The sequence below is a fragment of the Cynocephalus volans genome, chromosome 5 (assembly GCF_027409185.1).
Source record: "Cynocephalus volans isolate mCynVol1 chromosome 5, mCynVol1.pri, whole genome shotgun sequence".
In the NCBI taxonomy this organism is placed as follows: domain Eukaryota; kingdom Metazoa; phylum Chordata; class Mammalia; order Dermoptera; family Cynocephalidae; genus Cynocephalus; species Cynocephalus volans.
The window spans coordinates 50,368,982-50,384,101 of record NC_084464.1 but is presented as its reverse complement, the minus strand read 5'-3'; positions in this window follow the sequence as shown (position 1 = coordinate 50,384,101).

The window sequence follows — 15,120 nt, the reverse complement described above, 5'->3', positions numbered from 1 at the left end:
TATGGTTCTCATAAAGAAGGGAAAATGGAGCCGGGGCTCCCATCTGCCCCAGGGCAGCTCTCAGTAGAGCTGGAGGCCCAGAGAGAGCCCATGGGGACAGGTCTCTGTGGTCTAACCCCAGGCCCAGCTTCTCATCCTGGGGAGGAAGGGTCCGGACACAGAGTCCGTGGATCAGCTGGTAAAGTCTGTGTCTGGCACTCGCATCTCTCTTTCCTGAGCTCTCCTGCTGCTTCCAGACAGACCTCCTTTTCCCCCACGGCCTAGGCACTGTGGTGCTCCACCTGGCCCCAAGCCTTACGTAGTTCTAAATTGTCCCTTCTCATCCCCAACCTCAGTTCCCAGTCCTTCTACATTTCCCTCACTGCCCTGTTCTTTGTTGTCTGTTTGCCAAGCATGCTGACCATTCGTTTATACTACAGTGTAAAGGACCCCCACCCTAGATGAGGGTACCTCAAAAAGTTCATGGAAATATGGAATTAAAAGATAATACAAATCTTTCCATGAACTTTTTGAAGACCTCTTGCATTAACATTCATAAACAAGATACTTAGAAAAGCAGTTTTAGCAATGAGATTCACTCTCTGGAGAAGTCAGTGTTGAGGAGCCAGAACCCAGGGGTGGAATCAGAGGGTCTGGTTCAAGTCTTGTGTTTGCCTCTAAGTCATTGGCTGACCTGGGGCAAATCATACCCTCTCTCTGTCCTTTAGTTTCCTCACCCGTGGATGTATAAACTTGTCTGTTTGTTTGTTTGTTTTTAAATGAGGTCGCAAGACTTTCCCCTCCATTATCTTATCTATTTTCACACCAATCCCATGATCACCTGGGCAGGAAGCCCTATTATTTCTATTTGCCTTTCGAAGTTGGGTTCTGATAAGCTGTGTCCTGTAAACCCAAGGTAATCATTTTATCCTAGGCTGACTGTCATCATCTTACAGAGGCCTGACCCAAGGCTGGCACCGGTAGGTGCACCCCTTTTGTCACCTGCTAGTTCTCGCCCCTCTCCCTTCCCTATCAGTCGAACCAGACAGAGGGGAGATTCCAAGTGGGTTTCCAATGGACACTTCTATCATGGCTAAGCAGAGGGACCCACAATCTCCCATTCCCCCAGCACCCACAGCCACTTTGTAATTTATCCAGAGGGCTTGTTTCTTGCACCGAGGGTTTGGGTGCCCTTCTCCTTGGAGACATTTGAGAGGTTGGGACGAGCGTGGCAGCAGCTGGGTCATTGGCAGTGTGGTGACGTAGAGCAAGGATTTGGAGCTGGTCAGTCCCACCCAGTTCCACCATGCACCAGCTGTGCCACCTGGGCAAGTCACTGCCCCTCTTAGAGCCCCAATATCTTCATCCCATAAAACCATAAAATGGGGATAATAACAGTAGCTACCTCATTGGGTTTGTAAAAGGGTTAGGTAAGAAAGTATTGGTGAAGCGCCTGGCAGAGTAACCTGGAATAATAATTTTTATTATCATCTCCAAACATTGTTGCCATCAAGAGGCCAGGGAAAATCTGGGCAGGACCTCTCCAGAGCAGCCTATGCCAGGACCCTCAGGCTAGAGAGAGCCCGGGAGCTGTGCCAGCAGAAGAAAGGTACCCAGGCAGGCCTCCTCTTCCCGGGTGCTTACATAAGAACTGGGACAGGGATCCAGGTGGCTCTGTGTTTGCAAAGCACAGCTTTCCCTGGGCTGCAGAAGCTGCCAGCCCTGGCCAGGCTCTCTTGGTGATGAATTGTGCCCACCCAGGGTGGAACCAGTGAGCCGCTGCCATGGCCGCCCCACCCCACTGGCGCAGTACAGAGCAGCCTGTCCCCCTCAGGGTTTCTTTTTCTTTCTTCTTTCTTCTTTTTTTTTTTTTTTTGGCAGCTGGCTGGTACAGGGATCGAACTCTGGACCTTGGTGTTATCAGCAGCATGCTTTAACCAACTGAGCAAACCAGCCAGCCCCTCCCTATGGTTTCCTTCCTGGCCCAGAGCCCAGAGTCCAGGTACAAGGGTGGAAGGTCAGGCAGAGGGAGGAAGACAGTGGATCCCAGTGAGAGCCCTGGCTTTGCTCCTGGTAAGCTGTGTGACCTTGCAGGGCCTACTTTTCAGGTGATTACTAAGGCCCCTCAAATCAGAGAGGGTTTCTCACATTCTTAGAGAAAGGCAGTGGGGCTGGGTGTCCCCCAGCATTTCGTGGAGCCCAACTTCAGGCTTCTGCCAAGAAAACGGAAAGTTTGGGTTCTAATTCTGTTCTTCCACCCATTCCTTCGTTCATTCATTCATTTATGTTTTCCTAAGGGCTGGGTCCATTCTGCTTGCTACAGGCACCCACTGTTCTTGAGTCTTCAGGGTCTAGGTGAGAAAAGTTCCCACGTACTCCAAACCAGTCAGGTGACAGCAAGTGCCCAGAGTGGCTCATAAAGAGAGTGTGAGGACAACTCTGGGGAGGCCAGTTGGGGCTGACAGAGAGCAGGACGTGGCACACTGGAGGGACAGGGAGGGCACTCCAGGTGGGGAGCTGCATGAGCCAAAGCCAAAGCAGCAGTGCAGAAAGGGCAGGGCTCAGAGGCCTGCACAGCAGACCCGCCTCCGAGACCGCCCAAGACTCTGGCTGCTGCGCTCCTGCCCGGTCTAGGGCCATCCTGCAGTGCGGCTCCCTGGGGCTGGGTTCCCTTGGGCCTCTGTCTGTGGTGTCAGGAGCTCCCTCTGTGGACGAGGCCCTGCAGCTGCCAGGCTGTGTCACCAGCTGCCTCTGTCACTCATCACTCTCTCTTTCACTTTACATTCTGGTTTCACTCAGGAGTGTGATTTTCCTATGGCTGAGTCACCCAGGGAAGGGCAATAACGGAGGGTGATTAATCGTGTTTCAGTTCCTGGGATTTCTAATCTCTGTTTATAGGAATTCAGAGCAAAGCCACAGATGTACATGTGGTGAGCCGGGCAAGAACCTCTGCAGGGCCCTGACGAGACCCCCCCTCAAACCCAGCTCTGGGGGGTCCCTGAGGACAGGGTGTCTCTTCTTAGACTGGGCTCCCTGAGGGCAGGGACATGTGTCCCCCTTCAGACTATGGCTCACTGAGGACAAGGCTGTGTCTCCCCCTCAGACTGACGCTCCCGTAAGAAAGGACTGTGTCTCTCTTTATGAGAAGCTTCCTAAGGAGTGGGTCCAGGTCTCATTTTCCTGTGCCAAGCTCAGTATAGCCAAGGGCACTGGGGGCCTCTACAGAGGTCCCATAGGACCCACCAATGAGAACAGAGCAGATTGCCTGGTTTTCCCTGCTGGGGTTTCTCCCACTATATATCCATTCCCAGCCAGCCCTTAGGTCCCTCGTTCTAACCCTGAGCCACTCTGATACTCATTGACCAGGGGGCAAAGCCTGGGCCCAAGCAGACCGTGCAGGGGCCGCCGTCTTCACTCCTGTCTCCTCTCCTGCTGATGGCTGAAAAAGTCCAGCAGGAGTGTCTCATGCTTCATTCTCAGTAGGAGCCAAGGGACAGAGAACTAGCTTGTGCTGCAACCAGAGGGGTAGATAACAGGAAGGACTTGCTGGAACAGGGGCCGGCTCCAGGAGAAGGCAACGTCAGCCAGTGAGAGATGCTGCCAACATTTCCACCATCTTTCAAAGTTGTCAGTGATTCTGGAGTCACTGCCCGAGGAATAGCTCATCACAGTGACTTCAGTGTGGCCCAGCAGCCCCTTCCACACACGCCTGTTCTAGCAGCAGCAGCTACCGTGTGCGGAGCGACCCTTGGGGCAGCGGGTGTTAAAGAACTCTGATCTTTCTCAAACTTTTCCACCAGAGTGGCACCCAAAGGGGCCAGGCTGCATTTCCCTGAGGGCCTTGGAGGATGGGCGCTTGGCTTATGACAGCGAACTCAAAGCCCCAGCGGGATCTCAAGTCTTCTGTTACTGAAAATCCACACATAGCCTTTGCATTCTGTTTCATCATACTGTTTAGTATAAAAATAATATTTTCCTCACATTCTTTGAGTCAAATTGTTGCTCTAGAAAGATGGGGTACATTTACCCTACTGCTTCGCTGCCCTGGGCACCATGGTGCCAGTGGTGGGTGTCCAGAGTATGTGGCACAGGGGCCCAGGTGTCCCCGGATTTGGTCGCAGTGCAGACTCATGTCCCCCCTCAGGTGTGCATCCTTCCCTGACCCCTTTTCCAGCTATTCCTGGTGAAGGCAGAAGAGGTGCCAAGTGCGTGGGCAGGCGTGGAGTTAAGGAGACGGGGTGCTCCCCTATCTGCCGGGCACCCCGTGGCTCCTCCTTCGCCCCACTCCCTCCCAAGCCTACTGGGTCTCTGTTCCCAGGGTCATTGGCCCTTTGTTGGAGGCTACTTGGCTCTGTTCCCTGGGAGAGACCAGAGAGGAAGGTTGCTCATGGATGAAGGTCCTTAGTGAAGCCATGGTCAGGAGGGGTGCATGACATGCCCCGTCCCAGGAGATCTCCTCGTGCCCACAGGCCCGCCACCTCTGCTGGCATGTGTGTGCGGAAGGACGGCTCCTGGCAGTGGCTGCGAGAGAACAGCTGGGCCAGAATCAGGGCAGCCCAGGGAGGAGGTGCCTCGAGAGCCTGGGGGAGCTGCCCCTTCCCTCCCTTATACCCAGTCAGTCACCAAGACCCAATATCTGTCTCCCCAATGCTTCTCAAATCCTTTCCACTTTATTCAAAATAACCTTTACACAAGGCAAATCTCTTCTCACGCTCTTGTTTTAAACTCTTCAAAGACTTGCCCCTAGATTCCATATAACGTCCATGTGGTCGGCCCATTCCTCCCTCCTCGGCTCTCTCCTCTCTCTCAACTCTGACTTCTTCTCTTTTGTGTCTTAGTTAGAGGCTTTGCGCCTGCTGTTCCTTCCCAGTGGGGGACACTCGCCCCCCACCTCCACCCGTGCTCTGCTCCCCGTCTGTCTGACTCTTTCTCACCTGGTGGATTTGTCCTCCCTCTGTCTCCTCCTGGGCTTCCCAGCCCCCAGGCCAAGGTGGTTCTCAGAGCACTTTTCTTCTTGGTTGCATGATACTTGTGAGGCCCTAACTGAGGTCTTTGTTTCCTAGAGCAGAGAGATCTTTATTTCCTCAGGGGAGGGCCAGGGAAGAGCAGAAAGTGGAAAAGTAACTGGCCTTGTGTTCTAAATCTCAAGCCCTGAGGGGAGCTGAGAGGATGAGGGCTTTTAAAAAAAAGGGATTCTTTAAAAAACAAAGATAAGTAAACAGGACCCCTCCCCACTTCCATGGTAGCTTGTATTTTCCAAATATGGCCATGGCCATATTTTCTCTAACACATGCTCTTCCAGGAGAAACTTTCCATCAAGAGGTGGGTATTTCCTCATCTCATTGGAACGGGGTGGGGTTTTGTGACTGCCTAGATGGACAGAATGTGCTCCCAGTGTCACTTCCCAGTGTTGAAATGTGACTTCTCAGGCTAGGTCATAAGCAGCAATACAACATCTCTCTCTCCCTCTCTCTTTCTCTCTCAATACTCTTGAAAACCAGCTGCCATGTTGTGAGGAAGCCTGGGCCACCTGGGCAGGCCACACACACATGTGCTGAGGTCACAGCCAACAGCCAACATCAAATACCAGACGTGCGAGTGACTGAATGTTCACACGATCCTTCCCCCAGCCTCCCAGCCACCCCAGCTGATGGTGGGTGCAGCAGAGGTGTCCCCACAGAGACCTGCCTGAAGTGCAGCTTTGTGAGCAAAATAAATGTGCTCATTTACGTTTTGGGTTATTTTGCTACATAACTAAAGTAACTGAACTCCTCTCTGCCCCACCCCCATCACTTCCTTGAATAGAAAAATATTTTTCCTGAGCTAAAAGAGAGGGAAAGGAGAAGTTGGTAGCACAGATAATAAATACATTCTCCTTCCACCCCACCTGAGGCAGCACTTGAAATAAATATTGCATTATTAAGAAATGAAGAACATTTTATTTCTTGCCTTCATGAGATTGTACGTGGAAACCTCTCCTTCCACACACAGAACTGGGATCATCTGTTGATGTGTTTGTGTCCTTGACTCCATGTCTGTGTCCTCAAAAGACCCTGCCTGTCATTGTCATTGGTCCCCTGTGACTGCTCAACCCTAGAACAAGGCCTGTTACAGAAGAGATGCTTAATAAATATGAGGTAATAAATGAATGAATGAATAAGTGAATGGTGAATGCGTGAAATCAAAGCTGTGCCATCATGGAATTTTCATAAAAGTCTTGGTATTGATTCTACGAATATTCATCCAAAGTCAGAGTGAAAGACTTACTCTTTAAAAATGAGGACATTGAAGTCCAAGGAGGGGCAGTGACTGGCCCAAGGCCTTGTGTCCAGTTGGTGGCAGAACTGGGCTAGAACTTATTCTCTAGGTGCCCACCCACTCCACACTGGCTCTGACCGCCAGGCCAGGCAGGCCTGGACAGTATAGGCTGGGAGGGTGTGAGTCTTTGCAATCCCAGTCATTATCTGCCCAGGGATCTACTGGCTGGGCTGGTCTTGGCCCCTCAAGGGCAAATGGCAGAGGCCTACAGGGCACCTTGTGGGCTGGGCACTGGGACCAGGAGGAGGGGCTGTGGAAGAGTACCTGGCACATAGCAGGCCAGTAAGTATTTGTTGAGTTGAATTGAATTGCAATAACTCCCAAATAAATGCATAATCACAAAGTTGCATAAGTGTCATGAAAGGTTTCAGGGAGTAGCGAGGGCACACAAAAGGGGTCATGACCTCCTTCTGGCTAGGCCTCTGCAGAGCTGGCATTGGGCCTGAGCTCTGCCAGATGAGGAGGAGGCAGCATGTGGGGGCGGAGTGAGTGGAGGCTCTGCCCGGGTTCTTGGCAGAGGAAGGGGTTCACACAGTGGCCTCAAGGTGGCAGAGGATGGGGCTTGCCCGAGGAGCCAGGAGAGAGGCGACAGGACTACTGCAGGGAGAGGAGGGTGGAGCATGGCAGCGACACTCTCGAGAAGAGGAGGCTGGTGGTAGCAGGGCCCGAGCAGTGGGGCTCGAGGCCATGTTTTGGGTTTTGCTCATTGTCCTGAGAGCAATGGGCAATCACTGAGGCATTGTCAGCAGAGACACGACAGATTCAATCTGTCTTTTTAGAAGCTACTGTGGCAGCCAGGTGGAGAATGGATGGGAAAGGCCCCGTGAGATGGGAGAAAATGGTAGTCAGGAAATGGGGTGGTGGCAGTGGAACTGGGGAGAAGTGGCCAGAAGTTAGAGGTCAAACCACAGGATTTTGGAATGAATTGGCTGTGATGGGTGGGGAGAGGAAGCGTCCAAGCACTCAGTCACTCACCTGTTCCAGTGTGTTTCATGGGTGCCTGCCACATGCCAGGGACTGTTAGGAACCAGCGAAGTCCCATCTTCCTGAGGCTTATCTTCTAGTGGGTTTCTCTCTCTCTCTCTGTCTCTCTGTCTCTCTCTCTCTCTCTCTCTCTCTGTCTCTGTCTCTCTCTCTCTTTCTTTTTCTCCCAATGGCTTTATTGAGATATAATCACCTACTGCACAATTCACCTGTTTAAAGTATACAACTTAATGATTTTTAGTATATTCGCAGACATGTGCAACTATCAACACTGTCAACTTTAGAACATTTTCAGCACCTCAAGAAGAACCTCTGTATCCTTTAGCTGTCACCTCCTATTCCACCCGCTTGCCGACCGCCAGACCGAAGCAACCACTAGTTCCTGTCTCTATAGATATCCCTCCTCTGGACTTTCATATGAGCGGAATCATATCACACTCTGAGGTTCGTGTCTGGCTTCTTTCGCTGGGTGTGTTTTCAGGGCTCATCCGCGCTGTAGCATCAATCAGTACTTGATTCCATTTTATGGCCTTTTGAGTGGTTTTCTGCTTTATGCAGGTAGGGGCGTGGTGGTGGCTGTGCTAAGGACAAAATCTGTGATGGTTCTGTTTTGGGGGTAAGATCATGTTTATTATTTTGGGCATTGTGGCAGAAAGTTCTGATATCCTCCTGAGATAGGAGGTGCTCAGTTTCTCTGGGTTCACGTTTCAGGACACACCTCTGGGTTTCAAGCCACTCACCATGGTCTCAAACCCCTCCTCTAGGCTCTTCCCTAGAGGAGAGTTACTGTTGCTTGTTGGACCCATTTTCAGCACCATCTGTTGAAAGAGAGACCACGAGAGGTGGACTTAGTCAAATCCAGTAGCTGAGCATGCTCAGAAAAGTTTACACCATCTTACATGACCCCAGTGACTGAGCATGCTCGGTGGAAGGGAGTTTATCCTTTGAATGAACTTCCACTAGGGATGTTGAAGAGCACAGAATATTCTTGAATATGTTCAGTGCATGTGATAAAATTAGACCAATGAATATGCCCCAAAAGGAGACCAGCTGAGCATGTGCAAGGCTATGCTACATAACAGGGAACGCCCTCACCCCCATAGTTGAATAGTAACAAGATAGTATGAATATGCATTAGACAGTGAAACTATAAAAAGCTGGATCACAGGAGGAGGGGGAGCTGCTGCTCAGTCTCTTGAGGCAGCCTGTCCTCAGAACTAAACTTTAAGTGTGTATTTCTTACTTTTGTGTTAGACTTGGCATGTGCCCTGCTCAGTCTCTCTGAAATTTGTATCTCCTGTTTGTTCCATTAAGTCTGTTCTCACTTTCTACTGTGACTCTGCTCTTGAATTCTTTCCTGTGGCAGGTGAGATCCTGGTAAGAGGATGGGGTGGGTTGAGGCCAGCTCTCAGGCCCCCAGGCCTCTCCTCCAGAATCACTCCCACTCTTCAGTCTCTTATTCTTTTTTAACACAATCCTGATATTTAGCAGGGCACTTTGTCACCTAGCTAAAAGATTACATTTCCCAGTTTCCCTTGAAGTTAGGTGTGACCATGTGACTAAGTTCTCATCAATGAAATGTAAGAAATGTCTTGTGCGGCTCTTCAAGAAGTCTCCTGAAAAGGGCTGGGGAGTGGGGAGCGTATTCTGTCCCCTTCGTGCTTTCTGACTGAATGCAGACCAAATGGCTGGAGCTCAGTCAGCCATCCTGAGCCATGAGGTGGTGAGGAAGGTGGTGATCCTGTGTGCTCAGCTCCAGGAGCTCAAAGGAGAGATCTGGTTTAGAGACAAAAATTTGAGAGATGTCAAGCTGTAGTTGGTTGTTGAAATCTTGGCAGGCACTTGATGGTAAAGGGAGCAAATGTAGAATGAGAAAAGAACATGGCCTAAGGCTGAGCCCCGAGAAATACCAACATTTACAGAAGAAAAGCTGTCAATGGCAAAGATGGGAGAGCGTGGCTCCACTGCTGGAGTGCCAATATCTCCCTCTGGAGCTTGCTTATCTGCAACTATCAAGATTCTCAGGGGTTTACTCAGTCCCAAAGGGCTAAGTCCTGAGTCTAAGCGCTGGGGTAAGAGAGAACTGGAGCCTTTATAACCCAAATCTGTCTGCAGATCTCTCAGGCACAGGTCACTGTTGTAAACTGGTGCAGCACATTCCTCTTCCTGAATATCTCAAGATATTTATACCAATCGATCCACCCCCTCTCCTAGGCTTAGAACAATAGATGCCCAGTTGTTCTACATTTGGGTAACTAAACATTCTCCAGAAGTGACCCTTTGCCCAACAAAAAGGGTCAGTTGTCCTCCATTTCTGGAAGAAAGGAAGGAAAGAAAAAATGAGGAAGGAAGGAAGGAAGGAAGGAAGGAAAAAAGGAAACTATGAAAGATGGGAATGGGAAAATGAAAGACAGACTCTATCCTGTTACACCTGAAAGGTGTGGCCAGGTGGTAGGAGGAAAGCCAGGAGTCTGCAGCCACACAGATGCTGAGCTGCTGAGAGGGACAAGTCAGACGGGTCCAGAAAGTGTTCCCTTGACCTTGAAATGTGGAGGTCTGTCCTCGCAGAGAGATGCTGCAGGTCAGACTCTGCACTGGAGTGGGTGGGGACATGGCCAGGTGAGGAAGCAGTGACGGGGTCTGCACGGATGCGACTCTGCCCTGCTCGAGGACACCTTCCTTCTCCCAAGGAGACTCCTAAACGGTGGCAGAGAGGAGGTCTCAGGCCCCAGATGTAGTGCTGGGGTGACCAGGCGGCTGTTCACACAATTTTGGAATCAAGCCTTTTGGGTATCTGATGTTTCCTGTTGAGTACATGAGTCACTCACTCTCTCTCTCTCCCCGCTCTCCTCTCCTCCCCCCACCAGTCTCCCAGTCCCAGGACATTACTGCCCAAGGCAGAGTTGGTTTTGGGGATTACGGGAGTCTATGGCATAGGCTTGGGTGGGATGGGGAGTTTGGTCATGTCTGGCTCTTTCCACAGGCAGGAGGTGATAATGATCATTAATAATGATGACTGTCATGTCTGTCGCTTTCACTCAGACCATTTTCTGAGCTCTGTACATCCATTAACTCATTTAATCCTCACAACCTGTGAGGAGGTGTTCTCACCATCCCGGTGTTAGAGGTGGAGAAACTGTGGCGCAGAAAGGTTAAACGACTTGCCCACTGTCACACAGCCAGTGAGCAGTGGGGCTGAGCCCTGAGCACAGAACGTGGCTCCAGTGCCCGTGAACTTAGCTGCTGAGCCACTTAGCTTCTAAATAACAGTAAATCCATCTATGGTGTTTTTTTTATTTTTATTTTTTTTTATGTTCCAGGCACTGCTGTAAGTGCTCTGCAGAGATATATGTATATATATGAGACGTTTTTACCACTCCAACGAGCAGTATTTTCACTAGGCCCTCGGCACTGGCGGATTGAACATCCGTGGTTTGGGTCATTTTCTAGTAACTGTGTGAGGGTGTGAGCGCGTGCACGTGCGAGCGTGGGCACATGTCACCAGCAGAGGTGGGCACGGGAGACCACACCTGTTACTCTCCCGGGCTGTCATGTTTTAAAATGAACTCGCACCCCACGCTTGTGGTTCCTGGGGAAAAAGTGAAACAGTCCCCACTACCAGTGAGAACAACATTTGTGCAGCTGCGGTAGCAGCCGCCGGAGCCTCCCGCTCCTGGGCGCACCTCACTGTGGCCGCAGCTTCTTCCCACGCAGCCCACAGTTGGGCTCCAGCAGCCTCCCGGCCGCCTCAGGCCTCACCTCCCCTGGGAAGCTTCTGGAGGGCTCTGGCCTCCCCTTTGGGGAGGACTCAGCCCTGGGGAACTCAGGGCCACCATGTCATCGGTCTCTTCCTTCCACCTCTGCGATGTCAGACTGCTCAGCGCTCCTTCCCCCGGGACTGAGTTCTCTCTGTCTCCTTTCCTCCTCCCGAGTTCAATTCTCCCCTTCCCTGTCCTCCTTCCTTTCCTTCCTCCCCCTGCTCACTCCTGCCTCTGCCTGACTCTCCAGGTTCTTCTGCCTGACGGCCCCTCCTCTCTTCCCCTGCCAGCCAGGGGCCAGCTCAGCTCCTCAGCCTCGCTCCAGCCTTTCCTGATGCCTGGGGCTGACCTCACCTCCCTTCCCACCGCCCATGGCTCCCAGCATCGAGTTGGCCCCACTAGCTCAAGCATTTGAATCACTTTTAACGTCCTGGCATTCGTCCAAACACTTATTGTGACAATTATCTGAGCATTTCCTGTGCACCCGCTCTGTGCAAGGCCTGCCTCCTCTTGTGCCTGGAAAACTCCTGTTCACCTTCCGTGCTCACCCACGCATTGCTACTCCTGCCCCGGCTCCCCTCTTCCACAGCTGGACGCTGTCCCCTCTGCGCCTGTGCCTCCTGCACATCATAAGCAGGGTTAACGCATAGGTAGCAGAAGAGGACACTGCCCTGCCTGCCCTGCCTGCCCTGCCTGCCCTGCACTCATATTCCCGTGTACCCTGCAGGCTTCTGAGCCACCCGTGCTGGGAGTTAACAGCTCCCCACTCCCTCGAGCAGCCCTCCAGCACTGAGAAATGGGATTCGGGGATTACACACTCCAGCTTCCTTGCCCCTCAGAGGGACGACTCTGAGGCATGCTCTGTGCAGGCTTGCAGAGGTCCCCCACGGGGTGGAGCCCAGTGCTCACCGCGGTCACCTGCTCACTCACACTGTCTGCGTTGCTTTTCTTTTCTTCCCTTGTCTTTCTTCCATGCTTCCCAAATAAACTACTTTCAGCCAAACCCTGCCTGGGATCTGCTTCTGGGGAACTCAGACAGAGAAGACAAGTCACACGGCGCTCACTCTGTGCCAGACCCTTTCTGAGTTCTTGAATTGCATGAACTCATTTCATCCCCATAAGGGCAGATGCTGCGATTAGCATTTCCACTTTACATGTGAGGAAGTTGAGGCAGGGGGAGGTTAAGTAGGGCGGACAACTGTCCCACTTTTCCTGGGACTGAGGGGTGTTCCTGGCACGTGTTACCTCTCCAGGACAGTGCTAGGAAAACTGGGACAGATTGGTCACCCCAAGGTGGAGTGACTTGCCCAAGGTCACACAGAACTGAGTGGCAAGACTGGGACTAAACCCAGGCAGGTTGGCTGCAGGGACCCCACTCTGGACACCAGCACAGCACATATTGCACTGCTTCATGGGACCTTTTATACTAATCTGCTCCCCAACTAGGGGACAGAGAACACATTTGGTACATTTCTCTATCTTTAAGTTTTGCACTGACGAGATGTTCATTTGTGATTGAGCTAGAGCTAGATACTGGGGATAATATGGAAAAAAAAAAAAGAGTAAGACACGACCCCCACATACAGGGAGCACCGGCAGTTGGGGGAGGCGTTATTTCTGATGCCATGGAATTCCCAGTCTGGTGAAGGAGCTTCCTGTTGGTCTATTCCCTTCTTCCCCAATTTCTCTACAGGGCTGAGCCATGATTTAGGGAAGCCTTTTTTCCTTCCCTTGTGCTGCTGTCCCCAGCCAGGCAGAGGCAAGCAAGGGGGACGGATCTGCCTGGCACCTGGTCTGGGTCTCCACCCTCTTGCCATTACTCAGAGCAAGAGCTGGAGCCACTCCTGGATCAGGGTGACTGGATTGATTCCTCTACGGTTTTAATCCGGTGCACTGAGCCCACATCCCCCAGCCAGGCTTCAGGGAGAGGCTGGGAGATTGATGAACTGGGTGTTTGGATCCTTGCAGGGAGCAGGTGCCACATTCCAGGGGTTCATTGAGGAGGATGCGATGAAGGGACTATGTACAACGTGTGGGCATGTCGGAGGGCTGGTGTGGCCCCCAGGGACTAGCAACAGTGGGGAGTTCTTGCCACCCCTGGGCTGAAGGGGCAAGGGAGGCTGCTGTTACCAGCATCCAGCCAATGCTGCTACCCTGGGAAAGGGGCTACCTGGACAGGAACGATGTCTTCAAGCAAAGAGTGCACCCATGCCAAACCCAGGGCCTGAAGGTAGAGGGGCGTTAAATACCCCAACTTCGCTCTCCTCTTGCCCTCCCTTCACATTCCCTCTCAGGCCTAATCAATGGAAGCCAAAGACCAGAGGAGCCTGGGAGACACGGTGCATAGACGCAGCCCCCGGTTCTCCCCGCAACTCTACCTGGGGCTCAGGCAGAGAAGGTCCAAGAGTAGATGGAGAGAGGGAGCCAAGAAAGAAAAACAAATGGAGGGTGGTGCTGAAGCTCACCCCTCTCCTCTGGCCCCAACCCCTCGGGCCAATGACCTGACCCTTAGAGGCTTTGGCCCATGAGCTGCTTTGGAGCTGCCCCTCTCTAAGACACAGAACCCTCCCTCTCATGTTACAGCCCATCTCCTTGCCTCCCAAAGCTTTAAAAAATATATTCCCTCCATCCTCATCTCCTTTCCTGCCCCTCTAAAATCCACTGGAGGCCAAAGGGCAGGCAGGTCCAGGAGGGCTTCCTGGAGGAAGGGGTACAGATGGGCTTCATGAGCTGCCTGATGAAAGAAGTGGGGAGGGAACTTGAGTCCAAGAAGAAGAGAAAAAGAGGGGGACAAATATTTCCGAACCCTGCTATACCAGATACAAGGTGGGTGCCTTCCCATCTGTTACTCACCTCCCCCCCTCCTCCCACACTCACCAAAACAATCCTGAGGCTGGTATCAGGATTTCCATTTTATGAATGGGGTGACTGAGGCTCAGAGAGGTTATGCAACTTCTCATATGTTGCACAGCAAGCAATAGAGTCAGGATATGGAGTCACATCTGCCTGAGTCCGGGAAGAATAAATGAGGTAGAAGTTGGTCTAAGAAGATGTGGAAAGGTTGGAGTGTGGGCGAAGGCTGAACAGGGTCCTAGCCCCAGGGCCAGGCAGGGGGGCTCCATCAGTGGCTGTGGGGAGTGAGTCTGCATGGTTTTGGTTTTGCTTTCACACTCTGGACAGTGTGCTGGTGGGGTGATGGGAGCATCCCCTTGTCTGCACAAGAGCGGTCACTGGGGTGGGAGGTATCCAGCTCTGGTTGCTCTTCCTGCCGCCAGGCCCTGGGCCAATATGGGGTCCCTACAGGCTGGGAGAGGTTTTGTGATTGGAGTGGGGTTGTGGGCTGAATCTTGGGCAAAGACCCTAGGGAAGGGGAAAAGGCTTGGGGGATGGAGATGGCTGTCTCCATGGCCCCAAGGGACAATTGTAGCTGGAGATGAGTTTTGGCGAGCAAAGAGCAAGGGAGGTGCAGGAGATTCAGGATGCAGCACTGTGTATGGGGGAGGGGAGAAGGAGCCTCAGTGAGTCTGGAGGCCTGGGGACCAGCACTGTGTGTGGGTGGGTGGGAGAGGGACAGTAGGGTGGGACCAACACTGTGTGGGGTCAGGAGGAGTGGTGGACAGTGGGGTGGGAAGCCTGGAGACCAGCAGTGTGGGCGAGTGGGTGGGAAATGGACAGTGGGGTGGGGACAGCACTGTGTGTGGCTTGGGGAGGGTGGAAGAGGGAGGTGGTCAGTGGGGCCCACTTTAGGGCAGCACTCTGTGCCTGGTGCCCAGGGGTGGGGACCGGGTGAGGTAAGGGCCGAGGGGAATTGGGGATGGGGGAGTCTCAGCATAGTTCTGTCCCTGACCAAGGAGTCTTCTGGCTTCCACTGAGACAAGTCCTCTGGCCTGGCTCTCTTTCCCCAGCCAGGTCTTCAGCATTGGAGAGGCCAGGAGGGAGGGGCTGAGGATCTGGAGAACTTTGGGCAGATTTCCTCTTCTCTGTCTGTGTCCAGATCCTGTGAGTAACTGAGTGAGTACGTGTGTGTGTGTGTGTGTGTGTGTGTGTGTGTGTGTGTGTGTGACAGACAGACAGACAGAGA